This window comes from Neofelis nebulosa, chromosome Y (genome assembly GCF_028018385.1).
Source record: "Neofelis nebulosa isolate mNeoNeb1 chromosome Y, mNeoNeb1.pri, whole genome shotgun sequence".
Taxonomy (NCBI): domain Eukaryota; kingdom Metazoa; phylum Chordata; class Mammalia; order Carnivora; family Felidae; genus Neofelis; species Neofelis nebulosa.
Window position 1 is genome coordinate 7052385 of NC_080801.1, and position 24658 is coordinate 7077042.

Sequence of the window (24658 nt, forward strand, 5' to 3'; positions counted from 1 at the left end):
TATTGATAGATATAGTGAGTTAAAGCGAAATATGCAACTTGCTCATAATGTAACTTAAATAGTTTCTTTTTTAAAAGCATGGTTAGTGTGATAGTTAATTCTATATGTCAACTTGGTTAGGCCATTTTGCCTAGATATTTAGCCCACTATTATTTGAGAAGTTTCTGTGAGGTGTTTTAGATGACTAACATTCAAATCAATAGATTTTGAGTAAAACAGTTTACCCTCCATGATGTAAAGAGGCCTCTTTCAATCAGTTGAAGAGCTTTTAGAGGAAAAGACTTACCTCAGACTCAAATTGAAATATCAATTTTTCCCTGAGTCTCCAGCCCACTGATCTATCCCATAAAATTAAGACTTGCCAGCCCCCACATCTTAAGAGGCAATTCCTTAAATTTGTCTTTTTTTTCTCTTTCACTCTATACCTCCTGTTGCTTCTCTTTTTCTGGAGAACTCTAGTACAGATTTTTGTTCTGAGAAGTAGAGTGCTACAGTTACAAATCCTTAAAATGTGGAAGCAGCATAGAAATGTTACTGTGTAGAGGTGAATGGTAAAAAAAAAAAAAAAAAAAAAAAAAAAAAATCTAGATTACCTAAAGCAATTATTGGTAGAAATACAGATATTGAAGTTGCTCTGGTGAGATCTTAGGTGGAAATGAGTAACATTTTAGAAACTGGAAGAAAAGCGATACTTGTTAGAAAGTGGTAAAGTATTTGGCTGTATTCTGTTTTAGTGTTTTATGGAAGATAGAATTCATCAGTGATGAATGTAGGTATTTAGCTTGAAGAGATTTCTAAGCAAGGTACTGAAGATGTGACCATGGTTCTTCATTGGAAAAAGATGGAAAGAACTTGTATTCTCTTACTCAGGTCATTTATGTTAATTTTTCAAAGTGGTATAAAAAATCTAACTACCAGTTACACACTAAAGAAGAAATACATTTTAGGATAATATAAATTCCTTTGCTTCCTTTGAAACCAGATTGTTTTTTATTAATAGCATTTGCTTTTGGGATAGTCTGCTGTCAATCTCTCTAAAGTTTCCCTTTATGTATTTCTTCAAGAAAACGAAAGCATTTTAGAATGTCTTTACTCTGCCATACACATTTCTTTATTTGGAGTCCCCCAGAGGCAAGCACCAAATACATGTTTGCTACCCTCTGTGCTGAGACTTCTATAGGCTTCTCCTCTAATACTAAAGTAATAGTCAATAATTTTAAAGCAAGACAGGTGTAGGTCCTTTAAATGATGTAAGACATAAGATGCTTAACCACCCAGCAGTTTCAGTGATCTTAGGTGTACTTGAAATCTTAATGTATTCAAAAATTATATTTTGTATTTTAGCATCAAAACAGTTTCACATTTCTGCTATTCATACTTCATTTTTTAATTTTATTATAAATATCATGTTAACTAAGTATACTTCTGGTAACATGGTTTGTTATATATTACTAATTCTTTACTGTCACTCAAATGTATTTTAGATCCAAATGACTTTCCATTGAAAAAAGCTAACATAATTCTGCTGTCTTCATCCATACAGTTATCTACAGAATAATCTTCCTTGGATTTTAATAAAGGTTTATCTAACAAATATAGTTACATCTATCCTTTTTATATGTGAAACCTAATGTCAAAAGGCGAGTTTAAAATTATCACTAACTTCTCACCTTTTAAAGGTCAGAAACATAGGAAACGTCTTTTTCCTTTATGTTAGTGGCCACTCAATGCTTATCCTGGTGGTTTTACTAGTATTTTTGATAATCCTGGAAGATTGAACAAGAATAGTTAACTTTTTTGTTCTGACTTGTTTGAGTGCCAATTATTAATAAACCATAATTAAGGAAGGCCTTTGGAAAATGTTGAAGAATGGCTACACTATTTTGAAATTATGTTAGTTATATTTGAAGTTAAGCAGGTTCTTTTTTTTTTTTTTTTGAGAGAGAGAGAGAGTGAGGGCGTGCAAGCACATGGGGTGCTCAAGCTGTAGAGGGGAGGGAAGGGGAAGAGAGAATTCTAAGCAGACTCTACACTCTCAGCACAGAGTCTGATATAGGGCCTGATCTCACAAAACCTGAGATCAGAACCTGAGCCAAAGTCAAGAGACCAATGCCCAATGAACTGAGGAACCCAGGTTCCCCTAAGCTGGTTCTTTTTTACCTGTAAAATATGTTTTGTTTACCCTACCATGAATTATATCACAGTATGTTGTAATTTTAATATCTCCTTTTTTACCTGTAAAATATGTTTTGTTTACCCTACCATGAATTATATCACAGTATGTTGTAATTTTAATATCTCCTGTATTTTTAAATTAATTTTTTAATGTTTATTTTTTCATACAGAGATGTTGTCCAAGTTGCGGAGGGGCAGAGAGAGAGGGACAGAATTCCAAACCAACTCCCTGCTGTGAGTGCAGAGCCAGACATGGGGCTCAAATTCACCGTGAGGTCCTAACCTGAGCTAAAATGAAGTCAGATTAACCAATTGAGCCACCCAGGCTGTGCTTTTATCATTTTCTAGAAATAAAGACCATTATCATGAAGTTTTAAAACAACATTTAATCTTGGGGGGAATAAAAGAAAGAAATTAACTAAGGTCTTTGAGAGGAAAATTATTATCTAGGAGTTTATCAGATTTCTTCTAGGTATGCTGTTTTTCCTTTTTAAAGCTTATTTCATATTTTTAAGATACATGCAGGAAGGACAAATTGTATTCTGGGAGTCTCAGAATATGTGTGACACAAGTCGTATATAAAGCCTATATATTTAAAGAAATTTCCTGAAGTATGCTATTTGCTCTATAATTTTTACATTCTTTGTTGTTTAAAAGATTTTGTGTATCATTTAGGTCACTGTAGGGAAAGTATAGCATCTCGGATTCCATATTACAGTGCAAGCATACCATATTGCTTGACTTTAATTTTTATTATTTCTAGGTAATGTCTATGCCAAAAGTGGGCTCCAGCTCACAATGCTAAGATCAAGTAAGGCATGTGCCACGTACTGAGCCAGCTAGGCACCACTTACTGGTAAATTATTTTAAACATAGTTTGGGTCCCAAGTTCAGTAGGGAAAACTCACCAAATTTTAAAGCAAAGAAAATGTAAAGTACATGCTTTTGGAGTTGCTAAATGCTTGTTTAATCAAGTATATTTCTTGTTTTCTAATTCTTTTTTAAGGGCAGTTTAAAAAGTTTGTAGAAAAGCATACCCACATATAATTGTGCTGCTCTATGTATATATTTAAAACATGGAAGTAGGAAAGTTCATTATTTATGAATCTATCATACATGATTTACATTTCAGAGGCTACCAAATACTCAAGAGAAGGTTCATATGAAAGACACTATATAGTAACAATTCATGTTTATTGAAATAACGCGTAATCATTTTCGGAGTTAAATCCTTTTCGCACATACTTTGAAAGCAGGTTGTCTGATTTTTTTTTTTAATTTATTGGTGTGGTAATTGCTGTAGGATAACTTCTCTCTTGCCCATATACTCAGACTGGCAAGACAATTTTTATTGCATTTCAAAAAAAATTTTTCAAGAGAAGATAACACTAGGGACTGCTAATGTTTAGGTACCCACTAGGAAGAGGAAAACATATTCACTGGTGCGGGAGTTTAGAGACTTGCAAATTTGAGAAGGCACCTCGAGGTGGAAAGGAGGATGGTCTCGGGGGAGAACCGTGGGGATGACGGCGGCCCATGAGACACAGTAGCGGACTGTCAGGCTGGTCTGCGGGCCGCCTGCTTCGCGGCGGGGTAGAAGGACCACGGCTCCGAGCGGGCTTTACGGTCAAGGCAGCGGCAGCGGCGCGTGAGCAGCAGAGGCGGGAGGGAGCGCGGAGGAGGAAAGAACGTTGTGACAGAGTCCGGCCGCCAGCGACCGCGCTGCCGGGAGGCCACCGCGCTCCCCGGTCGCGGGGCCTGAACGGCGCCAACACAAGGTTCCATACTATCCACATTTCGGAAGGGGGCCTATCAAGCCTTCCGCATTTTCCTGGGGCTCTTTCCCGGGCGGTGACGTGACGTGCTGACGGCGGGCCCGTGCCGGAGAGCTGGGCCGCTTTTTGTCAGCCCCGAGCTCGGCCCCTCCTCCCTCCCTCCGCCCGCCCCACCAGCCGGAGCCCGGCCCAGTGCTCCAGAGAAAGGCCGGCCTGCAGCACCCGCCACCGTCGCCGGCCACCCGAACGCCAGTCCGGTGAGTCTGGGACTCTGCTGCGACCGTGGGGCCTAGCGGGAGTGGGGTAGCCTGATCGGCGGCCTGGGAAACGCCCTTCCGCACTAGGCCGGGCAGTGCGGCGCAAAGCGCAGAGCAGGCCGTGAGGAGGCCGCACTTAGGCCCGGGGAGGAGCCTAGCCGCCCAGAGCTGTGCCCAGGTGCGCTCGGTTATTAGGGGGCCAAGGGATAAGGGGTAGGGGGTGGTAGGGGAGGATCGGCGGCTGGGGCCGGAGGCGGCGTCGACGTCTCGGGTTGGCCCCGCGGCCTGTTCGGGGCACCTCGCGAGGCCGAGGCCTAGCTAGGACCGAAATCTGTAGGAGTGAGGTGAAGGCCGCAGGGCGGCCGGGTGGATTTTCTGTATGTAAATATTGGCGGGGAGGGGGAGGGACGGGGGCAAGATGGTGGCGGATTTACGCTTGCTGCCTGGGAAGGTTGAGGGGTTGTCGAGAGGGGGACCGCCATCTTGAAGGCGGCGTTTAAGTAGAAAATTCCGCTACAGTCCTGGAGGGGGTGTTGGAGAGCTGCAGCGGCGACCCAGGTGACGAGCTGTGCACGGGCCCGTCACGGTACCGTGTGCACGCGAAGAGGGGGTTGCTAGCTTCTCAAGACTGCCATTGCCCTTGCCGCCATGATGCGCCCTCGTGCTGCAGGCGTTACGCTGCAGCGCCACCTTCCGTGGCAGTCATCAAGCAGTGACTGGCTGCTTCGTCTGCTGAGCTGCTGTGTGCCTTTCGGTCCTGTTCATTTGCCAGTGCTGGTAACCACCTGAGGTTGGTTGTCAGTCCCAGCAACTGAGGTCACAAAGACATTTTTTACACTTTAGTAGAGTCAAACGTGGCTCTTAGGGTGCCCGCGATCAGGTTGTTCTCGATCAGTTGTCTCCGCGACTCAGTTATTAAAATTGAAATTGATGGGGATAAAGTTCTCACCCAACCTTTTTGCTAAGTAGGTGAGAAAGTGCATTTTGCAGGCTTGAAATCGGAAGAGTAAAAGTTTGAAGACCTTTTCTCTCTTATTTGGAAAAACTTTGAGAGTCACGTTTAAATGATTAATCACTTTATATTAATTTATTGACTAGTACATGCTTTTCTGTCGAGGCACAACAGAGTGTGATGACTTAACTACGGTTCACTTACCTGGTGCTGTTTAGATTTTGCCATGGTGAAAAAGGTTCAAGGTACTCTAGTGTACTTTTAGATTGCTTACTGTTAAACTTGTATTGTAAATTCAGACCTCAGTGCATACGATGCACGGTGTAAGAAAGATTGTAAGGATTTTTAAAATGCACATGATGGCTGCAAGAAGTTCACTTTTATGTTACTGTGGGAAGCCGAAGTCTCTATTTCCAGCATCAGGAAAAGGTTCCTGAAATAGGTGGCATGTTGGGGAAAGTTACTCATTGAAAAAATGGTGGACTTTTTAGGTGGAGGAGGGACGGTGGAAAAGGCATTGTAAGGATGATTTAAAATATTTATAGTTTGCTAGATGGGTCGGATAGGTAGGAGAGTAGTGGAAATGAAAAAGGTAGATTGTGACTGTAGCAGAGTGATAGAACACCCCAGTCCTGCTTCATACTCATTTAGCTGTTCTGGATCCAGTTTTTGGAAAAGGTTGAAAGTTGAGAAACAGGGACAACAGTTAGTAAGTAAATCAGTCGCTTCAGTACTAGAAAATTATCTGAGTGTTGCTGCTTTTCACGTGATTCATCTCTCCTGAACAGCTGTTCTTTTCTATCCTAAATTCTTATTCCAATAACCTTTAGCTCCGAAATATTACACTTTCTATAGTGAATAAAATTCCTTTTTCATGGTTGAAAATTACAGCAGTAATTTAGGAAGTCACTTTGAAAAGTAGGCTAGAAGAGTAATTCCTAAATAATTAAAATGTCATTATGCAAACCTTCTCTCCTCCCCTCCCCCTGAGTGAAAGTATTTCCCTCCACAGAATAATGTTTTCTACTTTTTACTAACCTACACTTTAAAACTCATTGTAAATATGATTTATTTGTGAATGTCCTAGATTAGGAAATTTTAAGAAGTACATGGAGCGCTTATGTCCTAGAATTTTACAATAGAAAACACAAATTTTCCGTTTCCCTATATTGCAACAGGTCAATCTCTGGTAAGAGGGATTCTTCTGTTTATAATGAATTTGTGTTTAGGAAACACAAATTAACAAATTGGATTATAGAGACAGACTAGAAGCAGGTTGCTAATGCAGTCTAGTTGTGGAGGTGGTAAGGAAAAACATAAACTGTAGAAGTAGTTGCTTTATATCTTGACAGCTGGGAAAGACATAGAAGAGCTCTAAAGAAGATAGAATTGTATGCTGCACTTTATGCACAGTACAGCAGCAGCAGATGTTCCAGTACAGCAACAGTGGATTTTCAAGATTAAGATTAATTTAGAGTGGAATGTATAATTGAGGCAGGTAAGTGTATAATTTTAAAGACTTTCTATAAGACATGTTTAAATATAAATGTTTTTTGCTAGAAGAGGTAGACCATGATGATCTGGAAAGCAGAGAGGTAGATTATTAAGTAGTCAACTATTGTGGGTAAATCAGCTATTATTTTTTTGTTTGTATATGTTTTTCATATGGATGCATCTTTCCTTTTTTTAAAAAACACACAGTGCTTTTTGTTTCTGCTTATTTTATGACTCTTAACTTTTGTATTCTCACTAAATTAATCTTGTGTTTGTGCACATAGACAGTTACAAACTTTTTTTAAAAAAATTCTTGTAAACTTCTCAACCCCAGTCTTTCAAATCCCTCCACCTCATAGTTTATTATTTTTTTTTCACTTAACTGAGAAAGGTGGATGACCATTTGCTGTAAACATGTGATCTCTTCAACTCATGCTGTTCCCCTATTTCTACCCAGACTATCTTTTTTCTTTTGATTTGGCAAGAATGCTTTTCTCCATGCCCAGCTATTCTGCCAGTCTTCTTCTGTAATGTTCGTGATTTCTTTCTCTCACTCCTAAGTATAATTATACTAAGGTTGCTAATCCTGTAAACATTTACCTGATAACACATTTATCCCGTATTTGTTTATACCAGTCCTTTTATTTTCACTTTATCCCACTTAATTGTAAATTCAGTGTTTACCAAACTGTGAAACTCCTCCATAACATGTTAATTGGGGTATCACAAAAAAGTGTTTTGTTTTACAGAAACTACTTTCATTCTCTGCTGTGATCCTTTTTTTTTTTCTTTTCCTTTTAAAGATTTTACTTTTAAGCAATCTTTTTACCCATCGTGGGGCTCAAATGTGTACAACCCCAAGATGAAGAGTCACATGCTCTACCAGCTGAGCCAGGGAGGCACTCCTCTGGTTCCTCTTTTTAAAACTTATGTGGGGACTCTCCATGACATCATTTGCTATCCTTTCTGTCTTCTTCCTTGGCTTCTCTGTCCTTTATTATACCCACCTTTTTATCTAAGTTTGTTATCTAGTATTTCCAGTTGCCTACCAAACAACAGTACCCAGCTGGCTTGTTGATATTCCATACTCAAGTTGACTGAAGTAAAGTTTAATTAATTCATAGTAAGTGCCCGAGAATGTTTATTGAAAATCTGTTATTCAATGGAGTTCCTAAACAACTCCTGTGCCTTATTTCTTTCTCTTTGTCACTCCATTACTTTCCCAGGCTCATTCTTTGTTCCGTGTCACATGGAGCATTGTAGACATCTTTAGTTTAGTGTTAAATCTGTTATACCCTAATAGTGGTATTTTTGTCTTGCTAAATTTTGAAGATCCTAATTGTAGAGATAGTTTCTTATCTTCTTTTGCACAATGATCTGGACATAGACATTATTTCCAAAAAACATTACTGAATGATTGAATACTGAGATTTTAATGGAGTTGAGTAGCTTTCCATTTGAAATTAATTCATGAAACAGATACTGTGGTTTTGCTATAAGGCTTTAACGTGTATTTGTTTTTGAGAGAGAGAAGAGAGAGCACAACACATGTGAGGGGGAGGAGAAGGTAGAGGGACTCACAGAGTCTGAAGCAGTTCAGACTTTGAGCTGTTAGCACAGAGCCTGATACAGGGCTCAGACTCACTAACTGTGAGATCATGAATGGAACTGAAGTCAGATGCTTAACCAAATGTGCCACACAGGTGCCCCTTTGTTAGAAGGCTTTAAAGTACATCCATTTATGAAGGCACCAGAACAAAATGGAATCTTAGGATTAACTCCTTTAGAATATGCACAGGCTTTTATTTTTATTAAATTACTTTTCAAAATAACATTTTATAAATGTTTCTTGTTATTCTGATTATGTATGGTGTAACATTAAGAAGTCACTAGGTTATAAAAAAATCACTGCTTTTTTTGCAACAGCAATTTTAGTGAAAGCAATTTTAGTGAATGAGAGATGTACATCAAAGAATCTGTGGTCCACGGGTGCCTGGGTGGCTTAGTTGGTTAAAGCATGATGTTACATGCGTCTGTGGAAAACACTGCACACTACATTTATGGCAGGATGACATAAAAAAGGTAAATATTTCTTAGTGTTATTACAAAAATAATTTATCTTTCACAGGCACTCTGAAAGGTATCAGAGATCTCCACAGATTCCAGGACCACACTTTAAGAATTAGTAATCTAGAACCAGAGATAACATAGATATGTCTCAAAAACCCACCAGTGAGTGGAAACACGTATTAAATGACTCACGGTGGTGACTTTGGGCCCCACATGAGGCTCTGTGCTGACAGCTAGAAGCCTGGAGACTGCTTCAGATTCTGTGTCTCCCTCTCAGTCTGCCCCTTGGCTGCTTGCTGTCTGCCTGTCTCTTTCTCTCTCTCTCAAGAACAGATAAACATTAAAAAAATCTGCAGTCTGGAGAATTTTTAAAAAATGTAGTCACATAATTGATATTAACATAGTAAACATTTAAATTTTAAAATGTTCCAAAAGGCACTTAGATAAAGCAACTTAAATTGCAACATTGTTTCACATTTGCTTTATTTATTTTTTTTTACTTAAAGAAATTATAGCCTGCAAGTTCAGTTAGAGTTTCCATCACTTCATCCCACTTCTTACTCCCTTTTTTTTTTTTTTTTTTTTGCCAGAGGTCATTGGTGTACTCAGGTGTGTACCAAAAATCTTTGTGTGCTTTACCTTTACAGAGAAGGTTTCTCATTAAATATGTCATTACCACACCTTGGTGGGTTTTTGAGACTTATCTATGTTATTTCTGGTTTTAGATTACTAGTTTTTAAAGTGTGGTCCTGGAATCTGTGGAGATCTCTGATACCTTTCAGAGTAGCTGTGAAGGAAAAGTTACTTTTATAATAATACTAAGAAGCATTTACCTTTTTTGCTCTCATCGTGCCATAAATGTAGTGTGCAGTATTTTCCATAGTCGACTCTAACATCATGCTTCAAAAAATGGAGTAAGAAAGCAGATAGGGAGAATCAGCTGTCTTTTAAACTAAACATTAGACTTGCAAAAGATTTTATTTTTTAAAAGAATGTAGATTGAATGGTCTTATTTGACTTTTCTTTAAGTGTTTAATCACCCAGTGCTCATCACCAAAAGTGATCCCCATCTCTTGTTTCACTCCCCACCCCAGCCTCCACCTCTCTCTAGTAACCATCAGTTTGTTTTCCATAGGTAACAGTTCTGTTTCTTGGTTTGTCTCTCTCACTTTCTTGTTACTACTTTGCTGGTTCATTCTTTTTTCTTACATTTCACATTATGAGTGAAATCTTATGGTATTTTTCTTAGCCTTGCTTATTCCGCTTAGCCTAATACCCTGTAGCTCTATCCATGTCGTGCCTAATGGCAAGATTTCATTCTTTTTGTGGCTGAACAATATATTCCACTGTATATGTATGCCACCTCTTGTTTATCCATTCATTAATCAATGGCATATGACAACTCTTTCCATAATTTGGCTGTTGATAATGCTGCTATAAACATATGGGTTCACATAGCCCTTTAAATTAGTGTCTCATGTATTCTTTGGGTCAACATCCAATAGTGTGATGCTGGATCATAGGGTATTGCTGTTTTTAACTTTTTTTTTTTTCATTTTCATTTTTATTTTTTTTTATTTAAAAAAAAAATTTTTTTTTTAATGTTTTTTATTTATTTTTGGGACAGAGAGAGACAGAGCATGAACGGGCGGGAGAGGGGCAGAGAGAGAGGGAGACACAGAATCGGAAACAGGCTCCAGGCTCCGAGCCATCAGCCCAGAGCCTGACGCGGGGCTTGAACTCACGGACCGCGAGATCGTGACCTGGCTGAAGTCGGACGCTTAACCGACTGCGCCACCCAGGCGCCCCTTCATTTTCATTTTTGAGAGAGTAAGAGAGTGTGAGCAGGGGAGGGGCAGAGAGAGAGAGAGAGAAGGAAACATAGAATCTGAGGCAGGCTCCAGGCTCTGAGCTGTCAGCACAGAGCCTGATGCAGGGCATGAACCTACAAGCCTGTGCCGAAGTCAGGTGCTCAACCAACCAATCCAGCCTCCCTGCCCCGTTTTTAACTTTTTGGGGCACCTCCATACAGTTTGAGTCGCCGCATTCCAACCAGTAGTGCAAGACTGTTCCTGTTTTTTCACATCCTCACCAACACCTTTTTCTTGTGTTGTTGATTTTAGCCATTGTGACAGGCATGAGGTGAAACCTCATTGCAGTTTTGATTTCCATTTCCCTGATGATGAGTGGTGGTGAGCATCTTTTTATGTGTCTCTTGGCCATCTGGATGTTGTCATTTTTTTTTATTTTTTAAAGTAAGGTTTATGGGGTGCTTGGGTGGCCTATTTGGTTGAGCAGCCGACTTTGGTCCATGTCATGACCTCATGGTTAGTGAGTTTGAGCCCTGTGTTGGGCTCTGTGCTGACAGCTCAGTAGGCCTGGAGCCTACTTCAGATTCTGTGTCTCTCTCTCCCTGTGCCACTTCCCTGCTTATGCACTCTGTGTTTCTCTCGCTCTCTCAAAAATAAACATTAAATTAAAAAAATAGTAATAATAAAGTAAGTTTTATGCCCAACATGTGGCTTGAACTCACATCCCTGAGATTAAGAGTTGCACACTCCACTGACTCAAACAGCTGGGTTTCCCTGGATGTCTTCTGTGGAGGAATGTCTGTTCATTTCTTCTGCCCATTTTTAATTATTTGTTTTGGGGTGTTGAGTTTTATACGTTCCTTATATATTGTGGATACAAAGCCTTTTTTGGGTATGTCATTTGCAAAATTTTCTCACATTCCATAGGTTGCCTTTTGGTTTTATTGTTTCCTTTGCTGTGCAGAAGATTTGAATTTTAATGTAGTCCCAGTAGTTTAGTTTGCTTTTATTTCTCTCCTCAGGAGACATATCTGGAAAAGTGTTGCTAGAGCTAATGTCAGAGAAATTATTTCTTGTGATGTCTTCTAGTATTCTTATGGTGTCAGGTCTCACAGTTAGGTCTTTAGTCCATTTCAATTCTCCTTTTATGTTTGCTGTGAGAAAGTGGTCCTGTTTCCTTCTTTTGAATGTTGCTGTCCAGTTGCCCCAACACCATTTGAATGAATCTTAAAGTTTTCCTTTCTCTTTTATTTATTTTTTGAATAAATAGTTTGAGAGGAAGAAGTATTAACTCATCTTTGTTTGGTAGAATTGCATCTGGCCTTGGTTTTTTCTTTGTTGGGAATTTTTTGACTACTGATTTAATTTCTTTGTTAGTCGTTAGTCTGTTCAAATTTTCTATTTCTTCCTGTTTCAGTTTGGTAGGTTATATGTTTCTTGGTATTTCTGTTTTTTCTGTGTTGTCCGATAGGTTGGTGTATAGTTTTGCGTAATATTCTCTTAAAATTGTTTGTATTTCTTAGTATTGGTTGCTATTTCTCCTCTCTCATCTGTGATTTTATTTGGTGTCCTTTCTTTCTCTCTCTCTCTTTTTTTTTTATTTGAAGATTTTATTTTTCAGCACTTTCTACACCCAACAAACTTAACAACCTCAAATCAAGAGCCATTAGTTCCTTTGTTCCTGGAGGGGTCTCCCTGTTAAAGCTACTTCTTTGGGACATAATCTTAGCTGAAAAACTAGTCTCCATACTGTGTGCCCAAGCTTTAAGACCACTCACTGCCTGCAGAGTCCAAAGCACCAGGTTTCAGTCTAGGCCTTGGGGATGTGAGCTGCCCCCAGCCTATGTTCTCATTCGTGAAATGGGGATGGAGGCAGTATTATTCTGAGAGAACCACCAGAAGGGTCTAGCGGAATCACAAGCAGAAAGGTCCAGCAGGATTGCAAGTTAGCACCCTGCCAGGGGCCAAGGACACCCGGACAGACAGATGCTGCTATTGTTGTCTCTAGTAGGATTGTTGGATTTGAGACACTCTCCACCCCGTCTCTGGCATCAGTTTGTTCTGTAGAGTCTCTGCTCTATTTCCATAGCCCTCTTTATGGCCTATGACCACAGATTTCTGTTACCATTATCATCTTTGCTATTGCCGTCATAAATACTTTAGAACTACTTTTTGTGTTTTAATAATATATTAACCTTTTATATCCAAGTATTAATTCCCTGAGGTAAGTATTAGTCTGTATTGTTTTTGATATGAAAGTCTAAAGCCTAGGGGATTAAATTATGGAGTTAGGATTTTAATTTTACTATCTAGTTCCAGTGTCTGTCTCCTATTCTATTCCATTCCATTCCGTTCTGTTCCATTCCGTTCCATTCTTCTATTCTGTTCTGTTCTACTCTACTCTACTGTACACTATACTATTTTCTATTATACTATACTGTATTGTACTATATTGCTTTTCATTGGTTTCTTGCAGAACTTATGTTAACTGTTATTATATTTTGTGTAGTTTTTGTTGCCACAGTAAATAGCAGGTTTTTTTAAAAATTATATTTCCCAATAATAGTTTATAACAGATCCTGTTGACTTTCATGTATTGATCATGCAGCCTTGTATAATCCTGTGTGTGAGCATATTTCATAAATTAGATGCATTTCCCCCCTTATATTTTAACACCTCTGAAATCAGAATGTATTTTACAGTTAATGAGATCCTATAATCATTGTTTTTGAAGGCATTGGTCATGATTTATAACTGCTTGCAGTATTCATGAACAGTATTTATTTTGTATCATTTCAAATGAGTTAGTCCACTATAGGATACTACGTATGTAGCAAACAATATAATTGTTACTGTCAAACAACTTAATTTAAGTTAGAATAAGTTGCCCTGAGAAGAGTTGAAAGAAGTTTTATAGCAATCAGAGGTTGGTATGATTGATTAATAGTTCAGTCACAAGATAGATCGTTGGTCATATTTGGATTGTTCTTCATTGCAAATTTTCCAAATTTCAGTTGAAGCTCCTTAGGAAAAACATGAATTGATGACTTTTATCAGAGTAAAGTGACAACATCAAAAGAAGCAAAGCGGGGTGTTACTAACCTGAAAGATTCTATAGATAATAATTAAGAGATACTTCAACATCAGTACTCTTGTTGTCAAGACACTATTGTTAAACGTAGACATTGAACATTTCTGATTAGTAGGAAAATGAGGTAGAGTGGCACCCAAGATATGTTACTCTAAAGCAATGTTTGTTTGTTTTCTTTCTGTGTAAATTATGTATAAGTAAGTTAAAAAAAATTCAGTATGTATAAAAAATACTCAAAACAATAGTAACGGGTCATTTTACTTGGCTGTGGTGGTATTTCTTTAGTGGTATTTAAAACAATGGCTCATCTAGGAATTTGGGAGCATCTTTAGAATCAGTGAAATACAGGGGCGCTTGAGTGGCTCAGTTTGTTGGGTATCTGACTTCAGCTCAGGTCATGATTTCATGCTTTATGAGTTTGAGCCCTGTATCAGGCTGTGTGCTGACATCTCAGAGCCTGGAGCCTGCTTTGGATTCTGTGTCTCCCTCTCTGACTCTCATCCATTCATGCTGTCTCCTTCTCTCTCTCTCTCTCTCTCTCTCTCTCTCTCTCTCTCTCTCTCTCTCTCTGCCTCTCTCAAAATAAATAATCATTTTAAAAGTGCAATCAGTGAAATACAGTAGTAATGCAAGTTAATGCTTCCTTTGCATTTTTTTACGGTTCTATTTTCTGTGAATAATGATGTCAGGATTCCATTTCTGCTTGTCTGATGGTCTGCATACTTTAAAGAAAGTACTTCCCAGTTTAAGTTCTTTAAGCATCTCTTGATCTCAGCTTAGGTCTTGGATCTCAAAATCATAAGTTCAAGTTCAAGCCAGGCTCAGCATTGCAGTCTATTAAAAAAAAAAAAAAAGTGCTTCAAATATTTTATCTTTATTGTAGTGTTCTTTTGGGTATATATTCTCTAAGTTCCTTTCTATTTACAGTGCAAAAGTGTTTTGTCATCAATAGGCATTGACTTTGGGGGATATTTGGGTTACATGTATTTTTTTTTCCCTCTTTTAACTTATTAAAGTTTGTTAGTAGACTTTACATTCTTCTTGAATACACTGGATATTTAGTATTTACATCACTTTCTTGTCCTAAAATTTCCCTCTTTCAGTCATTCTTTTTTTTTTTTTTTTTTTTTTGATAACAGGTTATCTGACACTCCTAAAACTAGTTGGGAGGTTTTAGTTTTCCTAAAACAGGGCATTTACTAAGGGATTACCATTTATAGGAACTTAGAATTCACTTGTGAAACTGTCTGTACCTCATGTCATTTTGTGAATAGATTTTTGACAGTTCATTCATTCATTAGTAGTTTCTTGGTGATAAGTCTAGCTTCTCTTCCAGTCTATTTTTCTTTTCCAGAATTGAAGCTTTTCTTAGAAAAGTGTGAGTTTACAAGCAGGATATTTATAGGTTTGTTTTATGAATTAAAATTTTTAATATTGTTAATTAGGTTTGTTTTTTCTGATAAAAAACTATTGCCACTAGTGTCCTTACTTGATTGGACTTTTCAAATAATGTTTTTATTGATCCTTTCTGCTTGTATATCTTTTTAAATTATTTGAGCTTATTCTAACATTTTTTTTTTTATAAGAACTTTTTTTAAAGTTTGCTTATTTTGAGAGAGACAGTGCACAGGGAAAAACATGAGAGAGAGAGAGAGAGAGAGAGAGAGAGAGAGAGAGAGAGAATCTTGATGCAAGTGCTTGAACCCAGGATCTGTGAAAGCATGACCTGAGTCAAAATCAAGAGTCGGATGCTTAACCGACTGAGCCACTCCGGCACCTCTCTGCCATTCCTTTTTAAGTTTCATGTGTTTGAGTCTTAGCTCATTAGTATTTGATACCTATTTTTCCAGTAGGCTCATTTGAAAATAAATTTCAGTGAATTGTAGCTGAATACTCTGATTTTTGATATGATATGGGATTTTATCACTTAATTTTAAATGTAGTATGATTTCCATAATTATTTTCCTTATCCTTGCTTAATCCAAAGGGTCCCCCCCCGCACTGTTTTCAGATTTACAGATTTATTTGTAAAACCATTTTGTTGGATGTATAGGTTCAGGACTTTTGCTTGTGTTGTTTGTTTTTGTTTGTTTGTTTTTTAAGCCCCAAAGTCAGGTTTGAATTCAGGGTCCCAAGATTAGGAGTCAATGTGCTGTACTGCGTGAGCCAGGCAGGTGTCCTCCAGAACTTTTTTACATCTTAGTGACAATGTTTCCCTTTTAACATTAACAAATAAACATATTTCAATACTGGTACTGCTGCGTGTTTTACCTCTATTTTGTCTAATAATATAAACTACCTGACTTTTTGTTGTTACTAATTTTTTTCCATTTTCCCCCTTTTTTCCTGTGTTATATTTTAGAATACTTCTTATAAAGAGCATAAACATTTCTTTTTAAAAAATTTTTTTACATTTACTTATTTTTGAGAGACTGACAAAGCACAAATGGGGAGGGGCAGAGAGAGAAGGAGACAGAATCTGAAGCAGGCTCCAGGCTCTGAGCTGTCATCACAGAGCCCAACGCTGGGCTCGAACCACTAACAGTAAGATCATGACCTGGGTCAAAGTTGAACGCCCAACCAACTGCACCACCAGGCGCCCCTATTTAAAGAGCCTTTTAAAACAACTGCCACTATTATATATTTTTTATTTGCCTTACATTTCATTTCTCTTCCCATCTCTTATACTGATTATTGTTTTGCTAAATTATCTCAGCATCTTTTTAAACACTGGTTTTTAAAGTAGTTGTTTCTACTTCTGTTCTTTCAGCTGTTATGCATAAATGTTAAACATACTTAATTTTATTTCAGGCAATGAAGTTAATAAAGTTTTTTTTAAGGTTTTTTTCTTTCTTTTTTTTTTTTTAAACATTTATATATTTTTGAGATACAGAGAGAGACAGAGCATGAGCAGGGAAGTGGCAGAGAGAGGGAGAAACAGAATCCAAAGCAGACCCCAGGCTCCAAGCTCCGAGCTGTCAGTACAGAGCCCAATGCGGGACTTGAACTCACGAACCGTGAGATCATGACCTAAGCCAGAGTCAGATGCTTAACTGACTGACCCACCCAAGTGCCCCGAAGTTAATCAGTTTTTAACCATCTCTTTGAAGATAAGAGTTTGTGGCCAGAAAAAATGGAGGTTTAAAAACTCAACGTAGTAAGTAATGAAAAGATCAGATGAGGCATGGATGAGAATAAAAGATGGCTAAGATTTAAGATGAAGGGCATTAGCATTAAGTAAATATTAGAGGAAATCTATATAAATAGAAGCTTATGCACTGTAAGATAGTCACAGTGCTTAATGTTTTCTGGGGATATATGGAAGAAGGCTGGACTGTGGAAAACTAGAATAATGGTTTTGTAATATGTAATGACAAAATAGCTGTATATTTTATCTCTGTGAATGAAATAAAAATTATTAAATTATCTTGTTTCATTTTTTAAAATCCAGATTTAGTTATAATTCTAACAGTGAACTATATCTCTGAATGAAGAAAATGGATTAAGTAGTGGGTGCTATTTTGGCATGCTTTTCTTACCTAATTGTATGATACTGCATGGTATGGTATTTTCTTTCTTTTTTTTTTTTTTTAAGTTTATTTATTTTGGGAGAAAGAGCATGTGTGTGCAGAAGGGCAGAGAGAGAATCCTAAGCAGGCTCCGTGCTGTCAGTGCAGAGCCGGATGTGGGGCTCAGACCCAGAAACTGTAAGATTTTGACATGAGCCAAAATCAGGAGTCAGATACTTAACCAACTGAGCCACCCAGGCACCCTGGTATTTTCACTAATATTGTAGTTATACAGCATGAGCATAAGGAAGCTATGCTTAGGATATTGTCAAGTTTTTATGACCTTTTGTTAGGCTTACTATTTACATAATTCTCTTGGAAAGAAATCTCATTCTTGTGGATTTTTTCTTTTATTTTCTTCCTGGAAGATTTTTAGTAGTAAGTCACTGGCCATGACCACAAATGAGCATTTCTTTCTCACTTTTATCAACTTTTTATACATCCTTTGTGTATTTACATTTTTGCCTTAAAATATAATTTCCTCATATTATTTTGTATTGTCATTATGTTTAAGGAACTTATGAGTAAGACTTTAAACAAAGACATGTTTTGAGTGGAAAGCAGTTTGTAAATTATCAGGGAGAAATGTTTCAGATCATTAGGTTGAGTGAACTCTAAGCAGTTTTTGTTGTTCACCCATATTATTAAACCATTTATATTTTTAACAGATGAGACATTTTAACAGATATTAAAAATATGTAAACAGTTCTTCAGTGCCTAGCTAGATTAGTCCGTAGACCATTGACTCTTAATCCTGGGGTTGTGAGTTCAAGGCCACTGTTGGGTATAGAGATTATTTTTTTTTAATCTTAAAAAAATGAAAGTATATAAACAACAGTTCTGTTCTTTGTCTTTCTACATCCCCTCACATGCACGCATATAACTTTAGAGACCACTGGCACACTTGATTTTAAGACTTTTGCTTTTTTCTGTAGCCATGAAAACTGTTCAGACTCAAATCATGAAAGTTCAGACACTTAAAATAGTCTTCAGGGGCACCTGGGTGGCTTAGTTGGTTAAGGTCCAACTTTGGCTCGGGTTGTGATCTCACAGTTTGTGGGTTCAAGCTCCATTTCAGGGTCTCTGCTATCCACACAGACTCTGCTTCAGATCCTCTGCTCTCCTACCCACCCCCAGGTCCATCTGCTCCTCCATCGCTGGTTCTCTCTCTCTCTCTCTCAAAACAAATAATTTTTTCAAAAGATTTTTAAAAAATAGACCAGGTATACTAGGAAAGAATTGAAACTAGAGGATTTGAGTATTAAAATGATAAAAAAGCAAAATAATTAAAATGTATATGAGAAACATAATTGATGATTTAAAATTCCTGTGTGCTTTTTTTTTTTTTTAATTTTTTTTTTCAACGTTTTTTATTTATTTTTGGGACAGAGAGAGACAGAGCATGAACGGGGGAGGGGCAGAGAGAGAAGGAGACACAGAATCGGAAACAGGCTCCAGGCTCCGAGCCATCAGAGCCCCAGAGCCTGACGCGGGGCTCGAACTCACGGACCGTGAGATCGTGACCTGGCTGAAGTCGGACGCTTAACCGACTGCGCCACCCAGGCGCCCCTCCTGTGTGCTTTTTTTTAGTTTTTTAGGCTTTCCTTAATTGGAAAAGTGGGGTTAATAATTTATACCAGTTTACATAAATATTTAATGAGGTAATTTAATCTTATTGCAATTTTTGGCATCTAACAAAGTATCTCTAAATGATAGTTTAAGGATGGAGCAGAATAGATTATAATTAGCTATTAATATGATAGAGTAACATACAAAACAATCTCTAAGACCTTTCATATAGTAAATTTAAAGATTCATAAATAAAAGAAGAATAATGGATTGGAAGAGTCTTCCTCAAAATGAGTACATATGGATTGAAGCAATTCCAGTGCAGCTTTTGAAAAGGAATTTAAATATGTGGCAGATAAAAATGTGTATTCCATCCATACCAGTAGTAGCCTTTTAAAAATCAGGGAATTAAGGGGCACCTGGGTGGCTCATCCATTAAGCATCCAGCCCTCGGTTTGTGCTCAGGTCATGATTCCATGGTTCTTAAGCTTGAGCCCCACTTTGGGTCCCACAGACAGTGTGGAGCCTGCTTAGGGTTCTCTTTCCCTCCCCTCTCATGATGTCTCTGTGCTCGGTCTTTCCCTCTGTCTCTGTGTCTCAAATAAATAAACTTAAAAAAAAATACCAGGTAGCTAAAGTTAAGGAGAGATGTGTAAAACTCTTAAGTAAACTATTAACCAATAAAAGGATATAAATGTTCTTTTTTTTTTTTTTTCAGTAACATTGGAAAATTTTTAAGTATTAATTTACAGTGCTTAATAGGTGTTAGGGAAATACACACTTTTACATTACTGGTAAATGCATGTAAAACATAAATTGTCAACTGCCTTTTGTGTACAGCAGCTTAACAATATCAAGGGTTTGCATGTACAAAATATTCTGACTTACATGACCTTTTTACAGTTTTCCTGTAGAAATATCCACCAACTTGGAAGCAAAAATTTTGAAAAAGCACTAATGTGCTGAGTTTATTACGGCATTGGATAATAAAATGTTGACAAAAATGTAAACAATATTTCTTTTATTTTGATTATGACTGAATAATGTCACAGCCATAACATACTACATCTACTTAAACAGCAAGTTATAGATGTTAATTTTATTTTCTAAAAGTCTGCTAGGATTTTGAACATTTCTTAATAATTTTTATTTACTGTAGAGAAGGAGCTTTTCCAAGAAACATCCTAATGGTGGTAAGATATAGAAGTAGTTTACATAAAATGCAGAATTATCTTGAGGACTTCATTCGGTTGGCATCAAGGTAGTAAACACTGTTTTAAGGGGTTTCTTTGATATTTATATTCAGTAGCACACACATAAACTCTTAAGTAACCGTTACCCTGATTTTTTACATTAATCTCTATATCCAGCATGGGGCTTAAACTCAGGACGGACACAGAGATCAGTTGCATGCTCTACCAACTGAGCCAGAACCAACTGAGCCCCGTTCTATTACCCTGATTTATAAAATGATATTACCAGTAACATATAAGCCTCCTTTGTAATCCCTTCAGTCAGTTATTCTTCTTTCTCCACGTAGGAAACACTAAACTGACTTTTATCGTCATTGATTTGATTTGCTTGTTTATAAACTTTGAATGAGTTAAACCACAGGGCTCCTGGGTGGCTCAGTAGGTTGAGCGACTGACTTCAGCTCAGGTCATGATCTCACGGTTTATGAATTTGAGCCCTGTGTCGGGGTCTGTGCTGACTGCTCAGAGCCTGGAGCCTACTTCTGATTCTGTCTCCCTCTCTCTCTGCCCCACCCCCACTCATGCTTTGTCTCTCTCTGTCTCAGAAATAAATAAACATTAAAAAAATTGGGGGGGGGGGCGCCTGGGTGGCTCATTGGGTTAAGTGTCCAACTTCAGCTCAGGTCACGATCTCGCGGTCCCTGAATTCGAGCCCCGCATTGGGCTCTGTGCTGACTACTCAGAGCCTGGAGCCTGTTTCAGATTCTGTGTCTCCCTCTCTCTGACCCTCCCCCGTTCATGCTCTGTCTCTCTCTGTCTCAAAAATAAAATAAATACGTTAAAAAAATTTTTTTTAAATAAATGAGTCAAATCATTATAAAATGTATTTTGTTTGTGTGCCTGGCTTTTTAGAGCAAGATTTTGTCTGAAATACATCCATGAAATTGAGTATGGTAGTTGTTCGTTCTTTCTCATTCTGCACTATCAGTTACAGAGTTGATAAAACTTCATAGTTAACCTATCCTGATATTAATTAGTATTTAGATTCTGTAAGGTTGTTGGCAATTTCAGAGCAAACAATTATAGAAGAAGATATGTGTACGTTCTTTGGTGCCAGTATATATAAGTGTTAGATATAGATGTTAGAACAAATGTATGAGTATAATTTTATAGGATTTTAATTCGAGGCAAAGGTTAATTTAAGGGAAATTGACATTTCCTGATATGCTGTTTTCAGCAGCCCCATGACTCACTTATTTGTCTTTTAAAAAGAATCCTGCTTTTCATTTATATGCCAATGGTATGTTTCTTTAAGTGTTACATTAAGAAGTTATTGTGTTTAATAGAATTAATTTTGTATTTACCTACTCAGTTATACACATGCTTTTATGAACTTATGGTGATAGTTTTTCAGTTTATTCTGGATTCCCTGGCTATATTATATATGTTAGAAGTTTGACTATAATCTTGAATTTATCTTCTCTATTACATCACTTAGCAGTTTCCAGTATTAAAATACAAGAGTGTAAAAGGCATCTTAGTTTCATTTCCAACTGCATTGTATTAAAATGCAATAGTGTAAAAGCCATCTTAGTTTTATTTCTAACTGCATTGTGAGGATGTAGTATTGTCCCCATAAGTTTAATTACATGCTATTCTATTCAGAATGATACTAACAATATTCTTCGACTGGGATTTGTGTCATAGAAACACGATGGTGGCAGATTGGCTTTGAAATTTTGTATTTTTGCACACATACACATTTTAGTGATTATTTTTTATTCCATTGGAATGAATATTTTGTTTTAAATTTAAAAAACCAATGTTGAAGAGTGCCTGCGTGGCTCAGTCAGTTAAACATCCGACTTCAGCTCAGGTCATGACCTCATGGTTTGTGAGTTTGAGCCCCCACATTGAACTCTGCTCTGAGCCTGCAGCCTGCTTCAGATTCTTTGTCTCCCTCTCTCTCTGCCCCTCCCCTGCTCACACTTTGTCTCTCAGAAATAAACAATAAAAAAAATTTTTAAACTGACTTTTTTAGCATCTTTTCAGAATATCCTAGTTTGTCTCTAGTTATTTTTGTAGTGATTAATGCAGTCTGTTTGGTCCCATTTTTTGAATAACCTTACTTTATCAAGGGGTGGTAATAGATCACATTTGCAAGTACTTGACCTGGGTCATAAGTGATGGAGTTTGGGATTGGTTTAAATTATTTTCTTAGATTTTGATTTTGGTGATTTACTAAAAGGTATTTTGGGAGGCTTTTTTCTCACATTGTAGAATACATCATGTATTTTACAATGATCTGTTTTTAGAACTTGTGCAAAAATTTCCCTATGCACAATTTGGTTTCAAGGTGTTTGAAATGCTTACATTAGGCAACTTAACTTTTTTTTTAATGATTGCTTGAATTTTCTATCTTTGCAAAGTTTTCTTTTCTCTTTTAAAATGCATGTGTGTGCTTCCCACTTTATTTCCCCCTTTAGTTTCCTACCTGTTAGTTTCTTGTGTCTCTTTATGCCCTTACCACAAAAAAATGAAATGAAATTTGGATTTAACTAGAACAGTATATTTAATTGCTTCTTTAGTTTTGCCAAGGAACATTATTTCTTATCATGAAAGAGATGTTACTCAGCTCAGCTTTTTACTAGTTCCAGTTTTCTCCTGTTAAAAATTCTGTTATGGACAATGTGATTTCTTTTTAACTTCTAGCAACTTAAGTGATTGTGTTTACGTTGTATAATATTTTGGTTTTCTGAAGATGTTGTAAGGAGGGAAACCTAGATTAAAGTTATATTAAAAGGCATTAATATATATATATGTTTGGGAGATCAGAATCAGAAAAATAATTTTTGCATATGTATTAGCAAGCATATAGCTTATTTAGAAATATGTTAAACAAATATTGTGTTGAAACTTGCCCAGTTTTAATAAATAGTATTATGTTTAAGAATATAAAAGTGTCTAGGGGGGCACCTGGGTGGTCCAGTCGCTTAAGTGTCCAACTTCGGCTCACGTCATGATCTCACGGTTTCGCAAGTTTGAGCCCTATGTTGGGCTCTGTGCTGACAGTTCAGAACCTGGATGGAGCCTGCTTCGGATTCTGTGTCTCCCTCTTTCTCCCCACCTCCTCCCACTTGCACTGTGTCTCTCTCCCAAAAATAAATAAACGTTAAAAAAAAAGTGTCTAGGAATCATGAGTTATAAATTAGAAATAAATTAGTCATGAACATAATTAACATACAGGAAATATTACTAAAGTCTTTGTATGGTATTTTTATTGTTGTAAAGAGTGAAAAGTGTTTTTATGTATTCCCTAGATTTCATCTCTTAATTTCTCTTCACACTATTAAATTTTCAACTAGGAATTATCTTCAGGAAGCTCATAATCTTAATTTTTATATCTTGTGTCAGATTTTCAAGATCATGATCCTTGCAGTCAGAGGATAGGAGTCTTAGATTAATATGAGGTAAGTGCTAAGTTCAAGGTAAAATATTCTCAAGACATTTGATAATCAGACTGAATGTTAGGGTTCGCTTATCTGAGTTTTAGTCTTTGGTTCCCTGTTTTTTTTCTGCTTATTTGTCTTCAGATTCAGCTAATATCTAGGTTTAATTTCTTTCTGTGTCATTGGCAATTTCATTTAAATCATCAGACCATGTTCTTGCCCTTTTTACTTTTCACAATTGTGGGCCTCTTTGGAAGATATTCCACTTAAGAGCATGGTTTTATTCTGACTATTGGAGGCAGTTGGCAGTTCTCACTCAAGGAAGGTTACTAAAATAAGGTGTAATCATCTTCAATGCAAAAAACAAAACAAAATCCCTATTTAGTTAGTTGCCTATTTCAGGGGAAAAGTACCAGTCAAGTGCATTGTTTAACAGTGACTGATCATATTATAAAAAATAGCATGTGTAGGCAACCCTTTTATAGGCTAGACTATATATTATTAACGCATATGATATAAAATTACAGTTAGTTTTTTGGAAAGGTATAAGTTGGTAGCTGTCTTTGCAGAATAGAGTCCTAGCATGCAACCCAGCAGCTAATGGTAGTTTCTCACCTTTTTAAACTTTAGTTTCTTCTTGTTTGTGGTTTTGTTTCAGATATCTGTGGCTGGCTATCTGAACCAGTCACTGTTACCAAACCCATAAGTCGCTGACATTAGTAGCATCTTCGTATGTGAATATTTGTGCATTCATTGACTCTGTTGATGACATTTCAATAAGCTTAGTTTTACTTTAGAGACCACACCTCCCAGAAAATTCCGTGCAGTCAGATACCAAAGTGAAAGTGGTAGGGTAGCATAAAAAGCTTCTTTAAAGAATGAAATGCTATCCATGTAGGCTGCAGACTTGGGTGACAGGAAATATGCCTGTCAGCTTGTGATTAATGTTGTAGAACATCTTGAATTTTAGAGAACTGATCAAGTTTTTCAGCAGTGTGTTGAAACAGTGCTCAAAGAGAGGGTTGGTTTTCCTCCAGATTGCAGGAATGCTTCAGCACCTGACATTAACCCTTTCTGGCAATAAGATTTCTAGTCATTTTTTTGTGAGTGTAGGTAGGAATGTCAGAAGCAGAGCCATTTGAGAGGCTGTTTTTTATCTTTAGAGATTAGGAAACAAGGATCTGTGATTAAGTGATGATCATATGAATGAAAAAAGGGGGGACATATAAGGGAGAAGTTTCAGGAGGAAAAGG

General features: G+C 37.2%; 1 protein-coding gene across 13 annotated transcripts in view; it reads left to right on the plus strand.

The window, feature by feature from the left end:
- The first annotated feature begins 3853 nt into the window (after positions 1-3853).
- The window catches only part of LOC131503422 (zinc finger X-chromosomal protein-like), a 52608-nt gene continuing 31803 nt past the window's right edge, over positions 3854-24658 (plus strand). For 4 of the 13 annotated variants that reach the window (XM_058714887.1, XM_058714893.1, XM_058714889.1 and 1 more), the window contains exon 1: positions 3854-4207. The gene's annotated coding sequence lies outside the window, so the exon portion shown is untranslated. The other 9 variants (XM_058714886.1, XM_058714884.1, XM_058714885.1 and 6 more) reach the window with 5 other exon arrangements.